Source organism: Lagenorhynchus albirostris, chromosome 13 (assembly GCF_949774975.1).
Source record: "Lagenorhynchus albirostris chromosome 13, mLagAlb1.1, whole genome shotgun sequence".
Classification (NCBI taxonomy): Eukaryota; Metazoa; Chordata; class Mammalia; order Artiodactyla; family Delphinidae; genus Lagenorhynchus; species Lagenorhynchus albirostris.
Window position 1 is genome coordinate 36,982,845 of NC_083107.1, and position 20,160 is coordinate 37,003,004.

Consider the following 20,160-nt stretch of genomic DNA (forward strand, 5'->3'; position numbering starts at 1 on the left):
CCGGGGAGGATGAAACATGGTCCTTGCCCTTAAAACGTGTGACTGTTTACTGCTCTGTCCTTCAACCACCAGCACTGACAGTACCTGATGGGCAAAAGGGGTTCAATCAACACCCCCTGAATGAAAGAATCAGATGTCCACTCATGAAAAGATGCAGCACATCCTTTTAGGTAGAAAAAAACAAATCCCATACCATTTTCCTTGACTTTTTTGGATCCACCAGTCCCAACAGGTACCCTCTCTTTCAAGATGTCAGGAAAACCAGGCCTCAGGGTACTGATGGGCCAACATTTCTCTTCTCTTGGAATTCAACACTGCCTGGCTGGCCATTAATTTTGCCAGCTGCCCCTCAGAGTCACAGATATTGGGAGAAGACCCAGACCTTAGCAGAGTCTGCTCCAAGACTGCCAAGTCCTCATGTCTAAGGTCAAACATGCCATTCTGTCCCTAAGGAAACCCCAGAGACAGTTTCTCACCATTTAGTGGCAAGATCCAGGCTTGGCTGATGTACTATGATATTGGGGTCTAAAAGCTATTCTTATTTTGCTTCCAAAAGTCACTTTTGAATGCCAGAAAGGGAAGTTTTAACCTCTAAAGCCTGGAACACAACATTCCAAAACAGCTGGAAAGGCCTTGGAAACTTCTCAGATGAAGTTAATTAAAACCTTCCTCTGCCCCAAGGGTCAAATCCTGTGTTCATGGATAACTCTCAAGTTGTTGTCTAGCTTAATCTCCGGATAAGCAGGTCTCCCGAGGACTTGAGAGTTTGGTCTGGAAAGCTGTGTCCTGCAGAACAGGCCAGCTGTTCCTGCAAGGAGAACAGTTGTTTTCTGCCTCAGAGATTCTAGGCCAGAAATGTAAGGAGAGCCCACAGACGTTTCTGCTAGCAGCTTTTACTATGGTTCATACCCCCATTTTTCAGCCAAAGGAATTCTACTCCTCGAATCCACCCAGGAAGAAAACACCTCCATGATACATAGCTTTGAGTCCTATGCTTATCATCAGAAAGGCCAACTTCGCTCTGGGAAGAATCGATGGTGTCAGTCTCTCTGCACAATGTCAATAACTTGTATCACTGAAACGAAATAAGAGGGTTACCATAGCAGGAAGGCAGTGCCTCACTTGCTCTCCTGCTAATGTGAGACACTCCTTAGTGCAAGGATCTGAGCCTAGCCCTGGCTTGGCCACACACAGCTGGGAGGCATTTCAGGAGAAAGGGAGCCATTGTTCCCAACAGGATGCATGCTTTGCCAGCATGTCTCTTCATCAGCCTAACACAGGTCATCTTCTCTGCCTGTGGATCAGCAAAGTCCTTCTCAACAAATGTCAAATGTCTTTGTGTGTTAAAAGATCCCCAAGAACGGATGTGGTTGAGGTATCCAATTGTAACTTAAGGGTTATTTGCCCAGTCTGATTCAGTAAATATTGACTAAGTGGCTGACTTAAAAGAAACAATGCCTTTGCTACTGGAAAACCAATGTAAGACCAGGTCCCTGACCTCTGACCTCCAGGAGCTTATCGTGTGGTAGTAAGGGGCCCTGAGCATGTCAGCTGTGGGCTCTGCCACACCCAATGTCTCCTACAAAGGGGGATCCTCCCTTATCCAGAGCCCCCTGCTCAGAGAAATAGCACCAAGCTGTTCTATGTCCAGGAATGGCCACTAATTGTCCAGGACCAGGGGCCTACCCCACATGCCACCCCCAATAGGAAATGTAGTGGCCTTGAGTGGACTGGCATGGAAAAATGGCAAAACCTATGGGAGCTGGGTATATGTGGAGGAAGCAGAGCGCATATGCTTAGGTAGAAGCTGGGTCCTTAAAGGCCACGCCCTGGAGTGAAGAGCCTTTGACTTGGCTTTACCACTGTTCCTGCCTTTCCTAATGTCCAACTGTTTTCTTTTTTCTGGGCTCCTCTGTGTATGTAGCTTTCATGCCTTAGCACACACACCTACACATACACACCCCCATTGCCACCACTACTTATAGTAACAAGAGAAATTCTATTCCTGACCAAGAGGGAAGAGGAGTAAGAGAAGTCATGCGATCACCATGCTAGGAGGTGGAGGGCTTGTGTGATCTTAAACCTTCAGTCGAGCTGTAGTTTGAGCCTCACCCAGCTGACACAGCCACAGGGATTGTAAGCTCCAGGAGGGCTGCCTTATTTGCTGCTGTATCTCCTGGCACAGTGCCTGCACAGATGGTGATCAGTAATGCTGGCTGAATGAATGACTGAATAGACTGGGAACCAGAGAGATTAACGGAGGTTTAGCATTGGCTGTCTTTCGTGTGTCACAATCTCTCTCCCCGATGCTCCATGCCTGGGAGGCTCACCTACACTGACTACGTTCAAAGGCTTCCTTATCCCCTGACTTCCAGTGGGGTTCAGCCAAATGGGGAACCCTAGCCAGAGATCAGAGACAAGGAGGCAAGTGATACCAGGGTATACATGCCCCCATGAAGGCTACATTCTTACAAGGAGGCCCCCTCCGTACTACCCCTCTGCCTCCCAATTCTCTCACTTCTTCAGGCCTTAGACATATAATGACTCCCAATCCAATGTTACCTGCCCAAGAAAACATCAATCCTTTATGGTTCCCCCACCAACCCTTGTAAATAATGCCTTTATTAAATGCTCCTCAAAGCACACAGTTTGAATGTAGCATCTGTTTCCTGCTGAGACCGCAAATGACAGAGGTTCCAAAAATCAAGTGTACATGCTTTTTGCTATCTGGTTTTCTCCATGTTCTAGTACATTCTGCTCAGCTCTATCAGCAAGCACTCATTGCTTCACAGAGGCAAGCTGGTTGGGAGGGTATTTGCCCAAACTGGACCAGTTTGAGGTGAGGGGGTGGGTGGCAGAAGGGAAGCAACAGAGTGTCCTGCCTCAATGCTAATAATAAATATACTGCATAAACAGTGAGGAAGACACCTAATTTGGTTCCTACCTTCCCAGCATGAATTTAGGGTCAGACCTCCCATTCAGGAAGAAAGTTTTCCTTCTCTGATAAAATTAGTTTCTTTAGCTAAAAATTCTTTTTTTGAGTTATGTTTTATTGTACAACCACAAAATAATAATCAAAAAGGTTCTTTTGGTAAGAAGGCCATTGCTCTGCTCTAACCACACATTTAATTTACCCAAATTAATGCAGCAGAAGTTGAGTGGGGGTGGAATCTTCTTTTCTATGTCATTTATGTCTTTTTAATATTGATAAGCTCTCAAAAAGCAAGAGTTACTAAGCATATCAAGCTGTGCTCTTCCTTCAGCCTTTAGTGTGGAGTTAGGGAGAGTGGGTGGAAGCAGTAGGGATATTTTATTTTTATGGTAATTTATCCTCTCTGAACATACTAATAGGGAAAAGTACATTTTAAATTTTCTGAAAAGGAGATTAAAATGGTCTCAAGTGATCTGAAGCTTTCTCTCGCCTCTAAAAAAAATCTTTCCACAGCTCTCTGGTGCATATTATCTTGTCAACTTGGGATCTACTATTAATGCAGGTTTCCCACCAGGCAGATTCAACAGCAGTCTAAGATAGAAATGCCTGATTTCCTACCTAAGACTCAAATGGAAAAACACAGCATCTGAATTTACTTGTTCTGTTTTTTTTTCCCTCCCCCTCACTCCTTTTAAAAAAGGACTGGTTTCTTCAGTTCTCAGCCTTTTGGCAGCAGCCATTTAAAAGAAAGAATCACACGGTAATTATTAATTTTGCATGGGATCAACTCTGGCCTCAGCTTTCATCTGAGATGCAGTTACATGAAAAGCAGACTGCGTTAATTTCATCCCCTCTGGGGTTGCTTGGCAACAAGGCCTTGTTCCATATCATCTTTTATTCTTGGCCCAGAGTGATCTCTTTGGGGCGTTGCTCATGCTAAGGCAATCATCATCCTGTTGCTGTCCCTTCTGAATGTGTCCCTATGGTCCTGATGGCACAGGGGGTTGGTGGCTTTGCTCCAGTCATACTAGCTGGGGTCTGTAAAAGCTCTGAGCTTGTCAGCACAGAGAATGAACTATGCTTGGGGAATTGGGGATTTAAACAATAGAGGTTAGACAGGAAAGAGAGTGAGGAAGCATGAGCTATGTCTAAAGCGATGCTGGAGGACGGTGGGGCAGAGATGGGGTAAATACTAATGGGATAAATACCGAAGTCTTTTTTTTAAAAATATTTATTTATTTACTTTTGGCTGCGTTGGGTCTTTGTTGCTGCGCGCGGGCTTTCTCTAGTTGTGGCGAGTGGGGGCTACTCTTCGCTGTGGTGAGAGGGCTTCTCATTATGGTGGCTTCTCTTGTTGCAGAGCACCGGCTCTAGATGAGCGGGCTTCAGTAGTTGTGGCACGTGGACTCAGTAGTTGTGGCACATGGGCTTGGTTGCTCCACGGCATGTGGGATCTTCCGGGACCAGGGCTCGAACCCATGTCCCCTGCATTGGCAGGCGGATTCTTAACCACTGCGCCACGAGGGAAGTCCCTCAAGTCTTTTTTAAATTTAAAAAAAAAAAAAAAAAGCATTACTATGTTCTGGTTGGGAAATCTTTCTAAGCTCTATTGTCAAATGATGAATGTGAGGTCCAGAACAGTTTTTTGGGTGGGAAAGAGAAGAAGGGGAGGTATAAAAATATTTTGTTTATTTTTGCATAAAGAAAAATATATGGATGGGCATTCCCTGGTGGCCGAGTGGTTGGAACTCCACGCTTTCACTGCTGAGGGCCTGGGTTCAATCCCTGATAGGGGAACTAAGACCCAACAAGCTGCATGGTGCAGCCAAAAAAACCCGGATGATTACGAGTGTTTGTGAGGGGAGAGAATGATGAGGTAGAAGGGCAGAGGCGAAAACAAGAGTTTTCACCTGTGTACCTCTTTATATTGTTTTGCTTTATAAACTAAAATAATGTTACTTAGTCCAAAAAAAATTTTTTTAATAAATATTAAAAAGTGTTAGCAATTCAGTGCAAGCTGTTAATGTTTGGAAGAGTTGGGAAAGTTGGGTGAAGAGTATTCGGAGTTCTTTGTACTATTTTTGCAACTTTCTGGTAAGTCTGGAATTATTTCAAAATTAAACTTAAAAGAAATTTTAAACAATATTAGCAACTCCAACGAATTTTCTAGCCTTTCCTTCCTGTTCAAACATCATTCTTGCTATCCTTCAGAGGCAGTCAATCTGCAATATATTGAACATTCTGAGTGACTTGGTAGGAGATGGGGATATCTTTGAGCATGAGCTGCAGAGAAGAGACCTCAGCTAGGAACATTAGCCTTAATCAGAGTGTGGTTCCATCCCTGTCCCAAATGGCTTTAGCTGTGGTCCCTAAAAATCTCAGAAATCTCAACCTCCTTAGGGACTGGTCTCTCTGAGTATGGAACTCCCATGATGAAAGCATCACTCTTCAATTCATGTAAGCCCTCAATTGTGCCTTCATGGCTTCACTGGACATCCTTCAGTATTTTTTCCTCTCTGCAGCCATCTCCTCATCTTTCAAATCACTCTGTATCTATCTTTCTCCACTAGACTAAGCTCCTTGAGGGTATGTGCAATCACTGAGCCATCACTACACACAGCTCCCCTGGCATAGCATAAGTACATACTTTTTTTAATGTTTTTATTTAAAATAAAAACTTGAAATAATTATAGATTCACATGAAGTTGCAAAAGAATATAAAGAGAAGCTATAAATGCCTATATTTAAAAAGAAAGAAAAATCTTAAATCAATAACCTAACTTTTCACCTGAAGTAACTAGAAAAAGAAGAGCAAACTAGAACCAAAGCAAGTAAAGGAAGGGAGGAAAAAAAGATTAGAAAGGAAATAAATGAAATAGAGACTAGAAAAACAATAGAGAAAATCAATAAAACCAAAAGTTGGTTCTTTGTAAAGATCAACAAAATTGACAAACTTTTAGCTAGATTGAAAAAGATAAAAGGAGAAAAGACTCAAATGAGTAAAATCAGCAACGAAAGACAGAACATGACTATCAACCTTACAAAAATAAAAAGGGCTATGGGGAAAACTATGAATAATTATATGCCAACAAATTAGAAAACAGAGATGAAACAGACAAATTCCTGGAAAGACAAAAGCTACTAAAACTGAGTCCATAAGAAATAGAAAATCGAAACCACGATAAGATATCACTTTACACCCACTTCTATGGCAATAATCAAAAAGACAGACAGGGCTTCCCTGGTGGCGCAGTGGTTGAGAATCCACCTGCCAGTGCAGGTGACACGGGTTCGGGCCCTAGTCTGGGAAGATCCCACGTGCCACAGAGTGCTGTGCCCGTGCGCCACAGCTACTGGGGCTGCGCTCAGGAGCCCACGAGCCATGACTGCCGAGCCCGTGTGGCGCAACTGCTGAGGCCCATGTGCCTGGAGCCTGTGCTCCACAACAGGAGAGGCCACCGCAGTGAGAGGCCTGCGCACTGCGGCGAGGGGTGGCCCCTACTGGCCACAACCAGATAAGAGCCCGTGCGCAGAAGCAAAGACCCAACGCAGCCAAAAATAAAATAAAATAAATAAATTTTTAAAAAAAGACAGGGACTTCCCTGGCAGTCCAGTGGTTGAGGCTTCGACTTCCAATGCAGGGGTTGTGGGTTCGATCCCTTGGTCAGGGGGCTGGGATCCCACATGCCTCCCGGCTAAAACCCAAAAAACCAGAAGGTAGGACAGAAGCAATATTGTAACATTCAATGAAGACTTTAAAAATGATGCACATCAAAAAAATTTCAAAAAAAAAAAAAAAGACAGACAATAACGTGTTAGTGAGGATGTGGAGAAATTGGAACTTTCATACACTGATGGCGGGAATGTAAAATGGCACAGCATCTTGGAAAACTGTTTCAGTCCCTCAAAAAATTAAACATAGAGTTACCACATGGCCCCAAAATTCCGCTTGTAGGTATGTCCCCAAGAAAATTGAAAACCTACTTTCAAACCCTTGCACATAAATATTCTTAGCAGCATTATTCATAACAGTCAAAAAGTAGAAACAATCTAGATGTCTATCAATTACGAATGAATAAACAAAATGTGGCATATCTATATCATGGAATATTATTCAACCACAGAAAGGCATAAAGTACTGATACATGCTACAAGTTGCATGAATCTTGAAAACATGCTAGATGAAAGAAGCCAGACACAAAAGAACACATATTGTATGATTCCACTTATATGAAACATCAAGAATAGGCAAATCCACAGATACAGAAAGTAGGTTAACAGTTTCTAGAGGAAGGGGGAGGGGAGAATGGGGAGTGACTACTAATGCATACAGGGTTTCTTCTGGAGGGATGAAAATGTTCTGGAATTAATGGTGATAGCTGCATAACTGTGAATATACTAAAAATGACAGAATTACAAGCTTTAAAGCGTGAATTTTATGGCATAAAAATTATATGTCAATTTTTTAAAAAGAATGAGTAAAAGCAATAGCTAATGCCTTTAAAAATGTAATGAGAGATTCCATTTACCCTTTACTCATTTACTCTTTACTCATTTACCCCAATGGTAACATCTTGCATAACCATAGTACCATATTACAACCAGGCAGATGACTTTAGTACAATCCACAAAGCTTATTCCAATTTCACCAGCTTTACATGCCCTTGTGTGTATGTGTGTGCATGTGTGTGCATGTAGTTCTATGCAACTTTATCACGTGTATGTTCATGTAACCACCACCACAGTCAAGACACAGAATTGTTTCATCATCACAAGGATCCTTCCTGCTTTGTTTGTACTCATGCCCTCCTTCTCTCTCTATCTCTAACTCCTAGCAAACACTAATCTATTCTTATCTCTGTAATTTTGTTATTTAAAATTTTTAATATAAATTGCTATACGTCAAAGTGTTATACAAATGTAATATTTTGTGTTTGACTTTTTTCACTCAACATAATTTGAGATCCATCCAAGTTGTTGTATCAATAGTTCACTCCTTTTATTTATTTTTAAATTTTTTGGTAATGCAGGATTTTACTTATTCTATTCATAATAACTAATATTTAAGAACATTTACATTATTAATAGAACTTAATCTAAAAGAAGTTCAACTTACTTTTTTTTAACATCTGAATACTGGGTATTAATAAGAGAAGAGGTAATATAATTGTGGTCAAAATTACTATTTCAAAAACATAAATGCTTTGTGTTACTAAGTCTACATATAACTCAGTTTGGAGTATAAAGTTCTTTGGCTGCAAGAAAGAACACTTGATTTACTTCACCAGGAGGAATATCTGGGATGACTTCTCTCGGTATTTCTTCTGTTGATTTTTAGCATAGTTATCTGTGACTGTATGAACTCCAAATAAGAGTACATAGCTGGTTATTGTAGCCACTTACTATAGAAATAGGAGATGGACAGGAAAAAAAAGAAATAGGAGGTGGACAGATAATGTAACTGTCCAATATTTTTGAGGCCAAAAGCTTAAGCCTGAGGAGTTAAGCCAAGATTCAGGAATAAAGACACACAGGAGATGGAGTGTGAAGCCAAACTGGGAGCTTAAGAACAAAGGCATAAATCGCTTTTTCTGGCAATGATGATGGTGAATTTTCCACCATTTTCCCAATGGCTTTAGACAGTCTCAGAACTGAGCCCTCTGCACAAACAAGCACAGCAGAGGGAGATGGGTAGAGAGGAAAAATGGAAGGAAAGACCAAGGGGCGATGGTGCCCCCAGCCTGGGCACAGGTGCAGTAGGACCCCCTTCAGGTGGCACAGGGACCATGCCCATTCCTTTTATTTCAAAATAATTTTTTTTAGAACAGTTTTATTTTTCTTTTTTATCTTATTTTTTTTAAACATCTTTATTGGAGTATAATTGCTTTACAATGTTGTGTTAGTTTCTGCTGTATAACAAAGTGAATCAGCTATATGTATACATATATCCCCATATCCCCTCCCTCTTGTGTCTCCCTCCCACCCTCCCTATCCCACCCCTCTAGGTGGTCACAAAGCACCGAACTGATCTCCCTGTGCTATGTGGCTGCTTCCCACTAGCTATTTTACATTTGGTAGTATATATAAGTCCATGCCACTCTCTCACTTTGTCCCAGCTTACCCTTCCCCCTCCCCATGTCCTCAAGTCCATTCTCTATGTCTGCATCTTTATTCCTGTCCTGCCCCTAGGTTCTTAGAACAGTTTTAGATTTACAGAATTATTGTAAAGATAGTACAGAGAGTTCTCATATACTCCACATCCTGTTTCCCCTATCATTCGCATTTCACAATTAATGGGTCAATCTTGATACATTCTTGTTAACTAAAGCTAATACTTGAGATTTCCTCAGTTTTCCCTTAATGTCTTTTTTCTGCATCAAGATCCCATCCAGGATACAATACTACATTCGCAGTTATATCTCCTTAGCTCCTCTTGGCTGTGACTGTTTCTTGGACTTTTCTTGGTGGTTTTTTTTGGTGTTTTTTTTTTTATGACCCTTAAGAGTTTTGAGGGGTCCTGGTCTAATATTTTGTAGAATATCTGTCAGTTGTGATTTGTCTGACGTTTTTCTCACGGTTAGACTGGGGTAATGTGTTTTGGGGAGGACAACCACAGAGGTAAAGTGCCATCCTCATCACATCAAATCAAGGGAACATATTAACAATATGACATCACTGCTGATGTTACCCTTGATCACCTGGCTGATAGTGTTTGTCAGGCTTCTCTACTGTAAACTTACTCTTTTTTTCCTCTCTCTTTCCATACTGTACTCTTTGGAAGAAAGTCACCACATACAACCCACATTTAAGGAGTGGAAAATAATGTTCCATCCTTTTAAGGGCAGAATATCTACATCAATTACTTGTATGAGAGATATATCTAGTCTCCCCAATTTACTTATTTATTCAGTCATTTATTTATACCAGTATGGAATCATGAATTTTATACTTAGAGTTATAATACAATACTACTTTATTAATTTTGTTGCTCAAATTGTTCCAGCTTTGGCCATTAAGAGCTCTATTCCATTGGCTCTGATATCCCTTTGACATATGGCCATCACTGTAGGGGTTTTTGATTTTTGTTTTTGTGAACATTTTTTTTTTTAACTTCCTGGCACTACAAAATGTTCTAGGCTCAAATTGTAGCTAGCCTGCCCCATTCCTAGAATCAGCTTTTTCTCCAAGGAGCCTTGGTTCCTTTTGTTGGAGAATGGTATTAGAAACCAAGATCTGGGCTCTAGGTGTGTTCATTGTTACTGGGGTGTCATATCTTTTAGGTGCTCTCAGTTGACAGAACAAGTAAACATAGATGTGTACCCATATATATATATATATATATATATATATACACGTCTTAAATATTTCTATTTGTAACCACTTGTACCTATATTAAGCTAAACATGCGTTCATACTGATATTTCCGAATCTAATCCATTAGGACATGTATTATTCTAGCTTCTTCTGCTTGCTTATCTATAACCTCCCACTCTAACAACCTTGCTCCCATCACCCATCATTCATTTATTTAATTCTTCAATTCCAATATACATGTATAGTAGTTTCAGAATTCCTAACCCACACCCCCATGGAAAATGGTACTTATATACAATTCTTTTTGCTTTTAATCATATAGACTCCTCTCATTTCCAAAGTACTTAGGTCAGCATGTTATTTCCCTTCCTATTTCAGTGAGGTTGTTTCACACATTTGGAATATATTTATATTCTTTAGTCACATCTTGTATTCCATCATGGGATCTCTGACCCTTTAAATTACTTCTTTTAATTTGCGTACATCAAGATTTTTTCTTTATAATGCAAAGCTCAATGGCTTTGAAAAATGCTTAATGCTGTATTCACCATTACAGTATCATACAGAATAGTTTCATTGCCCTAAAAAAATCCCCTGGGTTTCACCTTTTCAAGCCTCTCCAACCCTGAACCCCTGGCAGCCACTGATCTGCTCACCATCTCTATAGTTTGCTCACCATCTCTATAGAATGTCTTGTAATTGGACTCATACATCTGTTGTTTTTTTTCAGACTGGCTTCCTTCACTTAGTGGTATGCATTTAAGATTCATCCATGTCTTGAACAGCTTCTTTTTACTGCTGTATAACATTCTACTGTATGGATGTATACTTTGTTTAGTCGTTCACCTATTGATGGAGATTATGAATCAAGTTGTTATACACATTCACATGCAGGTTTTTGTGTTGCCAGTTGGGACATCAGTTTTCAAATCAGGAGCATGATTGCTGGATTATATGGTAAGATTACGTTTAGTTTTGTAAGAAACTACTAAACTGTTTCCAAAGTGGCTCTACCACTTTGGATTTCCAACAGCAATGAATGAGAGTTCTTGTTGTTCCTTGTCCTCTCCAGCGGTTTTGTTTTTTTTTTTTTGAGCCATTCTCATAGGTATATAGTGGTATCACATTGTTGTAATCTGCGATTCCCTAATGACAAATGATACTGAGCATCTCTTCATATGCTTGTTAACCATTTATAGATCTTCTTTGGTGAGGTATCTGTTCAGCTCTAACATCATACTTAGTTGTGAGAAACTGGATGCTTTCCCCTATTATTAGGAGCAAGGCAACGATGTCCTCTCACACCACTCTTATTCAACATTGTACTGGAATTCCTAGCTAGTGCTTTAAGGCAAAAAAAGGAAATAAACGCTATATGGATTAGAAAGGAAGAAACACAACTCTATTCACAGATGACATGAAAATCCCAAAGAATTGACAAGAAACACTCCTGGAACTAAAAAGTGAGTATAGCAAAGTCTCAGGATACAATGTTAATACACAAGTCAATTACTTTCCTATAGAATAACAATAAACTATTAGAATCTAAAATTTCAAAAAGCAATTCCACTTAAGATAGTATTCAATAGGGACTTCCCTGGTGGCACAGTGGTTAAGAATCCGCCTGCCAATGCAGGGGACACAGGTTTGATCCTTGGCCCGGGAAGATCCCATATGCTGTGGAGCAACTAAGCCTGTGCGCCACAGCTACTGAGCCCACATACCACAACTACTGAAGCCTGTGTGCCTAGAGCCCATGCTCCACAACAAGAGAAACCACCGCAATGAGAAGCCCCCGCTTGCCACAACTAGAGAAAGTCCTCATGCAGCAACGAGGACCCAACACAGCCAAAAATAAAAAAATTTAATTTAATTTAATTTAATTTAAAAAATAGCACTCAATAAATGAAAAATTTAGGAATAAGGCTAATAAAATATGTGCAGGACTCTATGGGGAAAATTAGAAAACACTGATGCAAAGAAGGTTTAAATAAATAAAACTATTTCATCTTCATGGATTGGAAGACTCAATATTGTTAAGATGTCAATTCTTCCCAACTTAATCTGTAGATTCAATATAATCAAAATCAAAATCTCAGCAAGCTATTTTGTAGATAATAACAAGCTGATTCTAAAGTTTATATGTAAAGGCAAAGGACCTAGAATAGCCAACACAATACTGAAGAAAAAGAACAAACTTTCCAGACTCACACTACCTAATTTCAAGACTTACTACAGTATGTCTTCAATAATCAAGACAACATGGTACTTGTGAAGAAACAGACATGTAGATCAATGAAACAGAAGAGAGAGTCCAAAAATAGACCCACACAAGTATAACCAACTGATCTTTGGCAAAGGGGCAGAAGTGACTCAATGGAGAAAGGATAGTCTTGTCAATAAATGGTGATTGAACAAATGGTGATGGATGTCCACATGCAAAAAAATGAACCTAGACACAGACCTTACACCTTATATATTGATAAAAAGTAATTCAAAATGGACCATAGACCTAAATGTAAAACGCAAAACTACAAAACTTCTTGAAGGGGGCTTCCCTGGTGGCGCAGTGGTTGGGAGTCCGCCTGCCAATGCAGGGGACGCGGGTTCGTGCCCCGGTCCAGGAAGATCCCACATGCCGCGGAGCGGCTGGGCCCGTGAGCCATGGCCGCTGAGCCTGTGCGTCCGGAGCCTGTGCTCCGCAACGGGAGAGGCCACAACAGTGACAGGCCCGCATACCGCAAAAAAAAAAAAAAACTCCTTGAAGAAAACAAAGGAGAAAATCTGCAAGACCTTGGGTCTGGTAACGAATTTTTAAATATAACACCAATAGCATGATCCAGGAAAGAAACATTAATAAGTTTGACCTTATTAAAATTAAATTTGTTTGCAAGAGATGCCATTAAAATAATGAAAAGACAAGTGAAAGACTTGGAGAAAATATTTGCAAAACATATATCTGGTACAGGACTTGTATATAAATTATACAAACTCTTAGAACTCAACGATAAGATAATAAACAACCCAATTAAAAAATGAACAAAAGATCTGAACAGATACCTCACCAAAGAAGATCCATAAATGATTATTAAGCATATGAAAAGATGCTCTGTATTATTTGTCATTAGGGAATTGCAAATTACAACAACATGATACCACTATATACCTATGAGAATGGCTTAAAAAAAAAAAGCCTGCTGCTGGGGAGGACAAGGATTTTTGTGGGTGCTCTTTGTCATACTGAGGAAGTTCCCCTCTATTTCCAGTTTGCTGAGTTTTTTTTTTTTAATCATGAACGGCTGTTGAAATTTTATTAAGTGTGGATTCACATGCAGTTGTAAGAAAGAATACAGAGAGATCTGTATACTGTTTACCCAGTTTACCCCCAATGCTAATAGCTCTCAAAACACTATTACAACCAGAATACTGGCATTAGTATAATCCACCAATTTTATTTAGATTTCTTTAACTTAACTTGTACTCATGCGTGTGTTCATACAATTTAATCACATGAATAGGTTTGTATATCAACTACCCCAGTCAAAATACAGGACAATTACATAACCACAGGAGCTCTCTTGTTGCCTTTCATAACCACACCCACCTTCATCCTGCTCCTTCTCCTTACAACCCTAATCCCAGGCAACCACTAATCTGTTCTCCATTTCTAAAATTTTATTATTTTATGAATGTTCTATAAATGGAATCATATAGTATCTTTTTCGATGGGCTTTTTAATCAATAGTTCATTCCTTTTTATTGCTGTACAGTATTCTATGGTATAAAAGTACCAAAGTTTGGGGGATTCCCTAGTGGTCCAGTGGTAGGACTCTGGGCTTCCACTGCAGGGGGCATGGGTTCGATCCCTGGTCGAGGAACTGAGATCTCGCATGCCGTGAGGCGCGGGCAATAAATAAATAAATAAATAAATAAATAAATAAATAAATAGAAGTACCAAAGTTTGTTTAACCATTCACCTGCTGTTGAAGGACATCTGGTTATTTCTGCTTTTTGGCTATTATGAATAAAACTGCTATAAACATTCGTGAATAGGTTTTTGTGTGAGCACAGGATTTTATTACTCTAGGATAAATATGCAAGGAATGAAATTGCTGGGTCATATGGTAAGTGAGTGTTAGGTTTGTAAGAAACTGCCAAACTGTTTTCCAGACTGGCTGTACCATTTTACAATGTATGAGTGATTCAGTTTTTCTGCATCCTTGCTAGCATTTGGTGTTATTTCTAATTTTGCTTCAGCCATTCTAATAGATGTGTACATACTTTCTTTTAGAGAGCCATAAACGTCTTGAAACAATTGAGCCAATACTAACTAGCCATGTCTGTATGCCTGGCTCCAAGTTAGGCTCTTTGAGGGTGGAGGAGACTCAGCTCCTGCATATGAGGGACTGTAAAGGCAAGATCAGAGCACGAGAGGAAGCCAGTTCCTCCGAAGTCATCCCTATGAACCATCAGTAATGGGCTCACTAGTAATTACGTGTGAACACAGGAAACTGTGTCAGGGAAATCTCTGTGGTGCTCAGAGGCAAAAAAAACCCCCAAAACTCCACAACTCTGTGGAAGGGTTAAAGAAGGAAATCACTGCCTGGATCCAGCAGAGCCTCAAAGTTGGCTGTTTGAAACTCCAGGTAAAAGAAATGGCATTTACTCTCTGGATCTCCAAAAAGGGGTTCAGATTCTGCCTGTGCTTTGCAAAGATATAGGACAAAGCTAACAAAGTTCACCTATGACAAAATGGGACTGATTTTCAACCTGAGAGAGCACCCTATCCTTTTCTAGTGGATTCTGTTAAGAAAGATTCCCAGATTATCATCCAAGTTCAAGTCTCTCATTTTCTTCAACTTCTGTTCATTGTATCAAGCTTGCAAACATGGATAAAACCATGTTACTGTACAGTTACTGGATCTCAGTTATCTAAGGAGTAGAGGACCTTGATGTACCAAAAATATTTGGCTTTAAAAAAATAACTCTTTAGACAAAGGTCAGTTTTGTCTGGAATGACACAGAACTGTGCTCAGGACCTCATAGAGGCATAATGCTATCAGGGGACTTTCCATCCTTCCTAGTATACCTGTTTCCACCCCTGCCTTTCCTGACCTTCAACTCAGGGGACATCTATTGTCCGCATTCCGGTCTGATTTTTCAAAAAAGTATTTATTTATACTCCACCCCATGACAAAAAAGCTTTGAAGAAATTTTAAAATTAAAATATTTTATGTAAAACAGAATAACAAAAAGGAAAACAGAACTAAGATCAGTTAAAAGGAAAAATAGATGTGGCCAAATTAGTATTTATCATCCACAATGATTATATTTCGCTTTAAAGAATGCTCTTAACTTTTAATACTCAAATGCAGTAACTTTTTTTTTTTTTTTTTTTTTTTTTTTTTTTTTTGCGGTACGCGGGCCTCTCACTGTTGTGGCCTCTCCCGTTGCGGAGCACAGGCTCCGGACGCGCAGGCTCAGCGGCCATGGCTCACAGGCCTAGCCGCTCCGCGGCATGTGGGATCCTCCCGGACCGGGCACAAACCCGTGTCCCCTGCATCGACAGGTGGACTCTCAACCACTGCACCACCAGGGAAGTCCCAGTAACATTTTTTTAAAAAGCCATCATTCAGCTTTTCCCATATGATGTCTTCAAAGTTTTAGGTTCACTTTATATGCCTGTATTTTCCATTTCACTATAAATACCTTAAGAAGGATTTTCAAGTAGTCTCATACTCCAGCTGATGATTATTAACCCTTCTAGAAAACTCAACAGATGGCCCCTATGTCGCTCTCATGGACAAGGATTATTCATCTTGAAAACTTTCTGATGATAACTAGCAAAGATGTGATAAAGCCAGTTTCTCAACAGAGAAAAATCAACTGATGAATAAATATATATTACTTTTAATATATGCTGTCTGAGGTTAGGGGTCTAGTCTCTCTTGTCCACTAGTATGCCTCATACAGTGCCTGAGACACAGGAGAGACTCAAATATTTACTGAAAATTTTTGAGTGCCCTCTCTGAGCAGGATGCTCTCTTCAGACATTCTGGGAATATGCAGAAATAAAGGATTCAGGGGTTCATGACCAGCACCCTCCCACATACCCACCCTAGGCCCATCATGGCGTATATATGAAATGGTGGATAAAAGCTTCAACTTCCTATGCAATGGCCTTTCAGAAGACCCAAGATTCCCTTTGTGGTTCCCATCTTCTCTAGAGGCCATGCAAAACCCCACAGAGGCCCATCATATGGCACTGGGAGGGGCATATCCACTGAAAAGACTTGGGTAGCTGAATGTAGAGATATCCTAGCATATAGTCACCCCCACGGCAATCAACCTCTGGGAATGGCCACAGTGACACCATTTCATGAGGGAAACACAGTAGCACAATGTCATGTGTGAAATGACCTCTTGGATCCTTGAAGTTCTATAGCTGTGGTTTATCCCAGTGCCATGACAAGGCTGCCTCAAACTAGGACCAGACCTCCCAATCCACAGGATTTACTGTCCCCCTGGGCCCTGTTAATGCTGCCACCTGACTTCCCAGTTGCTGCCCTATCATCTTTTCCAAATACTTAAGTGGCTATTAGTTTATAGTGTTGCTCAGATGCTGCAGCACTTTCTGTCTGGCTCCTACCCTCCTAGGCAACAGGCAAATGTTTAGGGTGAGAGAACCAACTGAAAGACCAACTGATAAATCATATGAGATACACATATTCCACACTCCAAAGCTCTCATCTGAGAATAAAATCCCCACTCTGTTTAACCAGACCATAATATTTCTCTTTTTGATAAATACACTGAGTACAACAGGTTTCTCAATCTTGGCACTATTAGCATTTTGGTCCAGATAGGTTTTTGTTGGGAGAGCTGCCCTGTGCTGTCGGATGTTTAGCAGCCTCCCTGGCCTCTGTGCACTAGATGCCGGTAGCAGCTGCCTCCAAAATGTCTCCAAACATCGCCAAATGGCCCTACTGAAAACCACTGGAGTAGAGTAAGCAACACAACCTGAAACCCAGGCCTACAGAAAAAACTAATGAATAGATCAGCCTGAAGCCAATGAAATTTGACCTTAAAAATAGGCAAAATGTCAGTGATTGGTAAATCTTGCAACTTTTTGTGACTTTAAATTTTTTCCAAATAAAACTTTTTAAAAAGAGCGTGAAAGAGACAGCTTGAGGGACTTCCCTGGTGGCGCAGTGGTTAAGAATTCGCCTGCCAATGCAGGGGACACGGGTTTGATCCCTGGTTCGGGATGATCCCACATGACATGGAGCAACTAAGCACGTGTGCCACAACTACTGAGCCTGTGCTCTACAACCCTCGAGCCACAACTACTGAGCCCAAGCGCCACAGCTACTGAAGCCCACATGCCTAGAGCCCGTGCTCCACAACAAGAGAAGCCACCGCAATGAGAAGCCCGCACACCGCAACGAAGAGTAGCCCCCGCTCGCCACAACTTAGAGAAAGCCCACGCATAGCACCGAAGACCCAACACAGCCAAAATAAATAATTTATTTATTTATTTATTGAAAAAAAAAAGATAGCTTGAATTCAAGCTTTTTTTTTTTTTTTTTAGCGTTATTGAGATATAATTCACATGCCATACTACTGGGTTGGCCAAAAATTTCATTCCAGTTTTTCTGTAAGCACCTATGGAAAACCCGAATGAACTTTTTGGCCAACCCAGTATTTGCCCATCTAGAGGGTAAAAGGCAATGTTCTTACCTGTAAGTTCACAGGTTTGAGCAACCATCACCATAATCTAATTTTAGACATTTTCATTCTCCCCCAGGGAAATCCTATACCCATTAGCAGTCACACAGGTTGCCCCCAGGCAACCATTAACCTACTTTGTCTCTATAGATTTGCCTATTCTGGACATTTGATATAAATATAACTGTAAATATAATAAGTGTAAATGTAATATGTGGTCTTTGTGATTGACTTCTTTCACTTAAAATGTTTTCAAGGATCATCCATGTGGTACAAAAGTGTTTTCAAAAGTGACTGCACGGGGCTTCCCTGGTGGCGCAGTGGTTGAGCGTCTGCCTGCCGATGCAGGGGACACGGGTTCGTGCCCCGGTCCGGGAAAATCCCACATGCCGCGGAGCGGCTGGGCCTGTGAGCCATGGCCGCTGAGTCTGCGCGTCCGGAGCCTGTGCTCTGCAACGGGAGAGGCCACGACAGTGAGAGGCCCGCGTACCGCAAAAAAAAAAAAAAAAAAAAAAAGTGACTGCACCATTTTACATTCCCACTAGCAATGTATAAGGGTTTTAATTTCTCTACATCTTCCCCAACACTTGTTATTGTCTGGCTTTTGGTTATAGCTGTACTATCTCATTGTGATTTCGATTTGCATTTCTCTAATGACTCATAATGTTGAGCATCTTTGCATGTACTTATTAGCCATCTGTACATCTTTGGACAAATGTCTATTCAAATCCTTTCCAATTTTTTTAAAAATTAAGCTTTTTATTTTGATTTAATTGTAGATTTACATATACCTGTAAGAAATAATATAGAGATATACAAAAATCCTTTACTCGGTTTTTCCCATGTAACATCTTGCGAAACTACAGTACAACATCACAGTCAGGATATTGACACTGATACCGTCAAGATACAGAACATTTCTATCACCACTAAGATCCCTTATGTTATCCTTTTATAGCCACACCCAATTTCCTCCTGCCCCCACCCCTCCTTATCCCTGGCAACCACTAATCTCTTCCTCATTTCTATAATTTTTCCATTTAGAGAATGTTATGTAAATAAAATTATATGGTATATAACCTTTTGGGATTTTTTTTCCACTCAGCATAATTCTCTGGAGATTCATGCAGGTTATTTCATGATCAATAGTTTCTTTTTATTGCTGAGGAGTATTCCATTGTATGGATGTATCAGTTTGTTTAACCATTCACCTGTTGAAGGACATTTGGGTTGTTTCCAGTTCTGAGCTATTATAAATAAAGCTGCTATAAACATATGTGTACAGGTTTTGGTCTGAACATATGTCTTCATTTCTCTGGGATAAATGCCCAGGATTGCAATTGCTATGTTGTATGGTAGTTGTATGTTTAGGTTTTTAAGAAACTGCCAAACTGATTTCCAGAGTGGCTGTACCATTTGACATTCCTTCCAGCAATGTATGAGTGATCCAGTTTCTATGAGTGAAGCCTGGATGGGGGAAAGGAGACCTGGTCCTCTCTGCTGTGCTTGCCTGCTATAGAGCTTTTGCAACAAGGGGCTATGGTAGAGGTGTGAGAAAACTAGCAGCCTGTCCCTCCTGGGGTTAAACTGTAATCCCAGATTGGGGGATTCTGGGGAGGAGCCCCTGTCTTCTTGGCTGTACTTGTATAATATGTAGAACTTCTGGGGTAGAACTTCCAGAACATGAAGCATGGAGCAGGGGTAAAGGAGCTTGTCCGTGTCTCAAATGCCAGAGCCCCTCCCTGTTCTTACTGAAAGACTGTTTCTTCATTTGCAGTATGCCCTTAGGACAATTCTCAGAGACTAATTTTTCACCAAATTGTTGTTTGCCAGAGAGAAGTTCTGCCAAGCTCTAAGAATCTGACAGAGGGAAAAATCCCCCATCCTGTCCTCAAATTCTGAATTACCAGAACAGTGGATCATCCCAGATCCTCCCCTGGCTGATGACACTGGAAGTGCTGTTACCTCCCTGCAGTCTCAGACACTTAATAGGCTGGCTGAGATGCACTGCCCAGATAACAGGTCAGGCCTGCCTTGACAAGGAAAATAGAGCTTTCTTTTTTTTCCTAAATGAGATTGGGTATGTCTTCACACATTACATTAATGTAATGTAAAATGGATTCATGCTGGAAAACTGAAGCTATACACGAATTTTACACCAAAAATACTGCCAGTTCCAGGAGCAT

The 20,160-nt window shown here is 40.7% G+C and overlaps 1 pseudogene; it reads right to left on the reverse strand.

Moving 5' to 3' along the window:
* Window positions 1-8,161: 8,161 nt before the first annotated feature.
* LOC132531740 (phosphatidylinositol N-acetylglucosaminyltransferase subunit P-like) lies at window positions 8,162-8,554 on the reverse strand (annotated as a pseudogene).
* Window positions 8,555-20,160: the final 11,606 nt, after the last annotated feature.